This window comes from Hoplias malabaricus, chromosome 9, assembly GCF_029633855.1.
Source record: "Hoplias malabaricus isolate fHopMal1 chromosome 9, fHopMal1.hap1, whole genome shotgun sequence".
In the NCBI taxonomy this organism is placed as follows: Eukaryota; Metazoa; Chordata; class Actinopteri; order Characiformes; family Erythrinidae; genus Hoplias; species Hoplias malabaricus.
In genome coordinates this window covers 3,810,949-3,811,564 of record NC_089808.1, presented here as the reverse complement: position 1 = coordinate 3,811,564, position 616 = coordinate 3,810,949, and the positions used below count along the sequence as shown (strand labels likewise).

The following is a 616-nucleotide window of genomic DNA, read 5'->3' as shown; positions in this document are numbered from 1 at the left end:
GGTAACTGCTCGGGTCTTCCCACTGTTTAATGGGAACTCTCCACGAGCAGTTCCAAATGCCGTCCTCGTCCAATACCTTAACCGGTAGGTCTCTCACCGTGCAATATCTTTCAAGCCATGTTATAATGTCTTCTCTATCGACGGTTTCATTAAACATTCTAACAATTACCACTTTCAGGGAATCATCAGAGAGTTTTTCCAGTTTAAACATAGAGAACTGTTCCTTTACACTTTCATATCTAATCCAGAAATCTTTCAACAAGGAAGCAGTGCGGAAGCTAACATCGAAACCTTTGTTTCCAGGCAGAGTCAAGAGGCAATTCAGGTCATTTGGTGAGAAGTTGAGGGCTCCTTGAATTAGTTTCCTGGAGAAGTCTAAACGAGACATCCCCAGGATCCTTCCCTCAACTTCTCTAAATAATAGGCGCACACTGTGGTGCCTCCGCACGCCGGCACGAGCAGCCGACATGCTTGGAGGCACCTGGTGGCTTAAAACACAACCTAAAAATGAAGTTCCTTTAAAAACCAAATAAATAGGCTAAAAAGGAAGGATGAAAAAGAAAACTGATAAGAACAGATACTACACTTGATCTTAGCCAAAAGGCCGAGAAGCGAT

At 43.3% G+C, this 616-nt stretch overlaps 1 pseudogene; it reads right to left on the bottom strand.

The window, feature by feature from the left end:
- Positions 1 to 415: 415 nt before the first annotated feature.
- On the bottom strand, positions 416 to 616 carry LOC136707918 (U2 spliceosomal RNA; annotated as a pseudogene).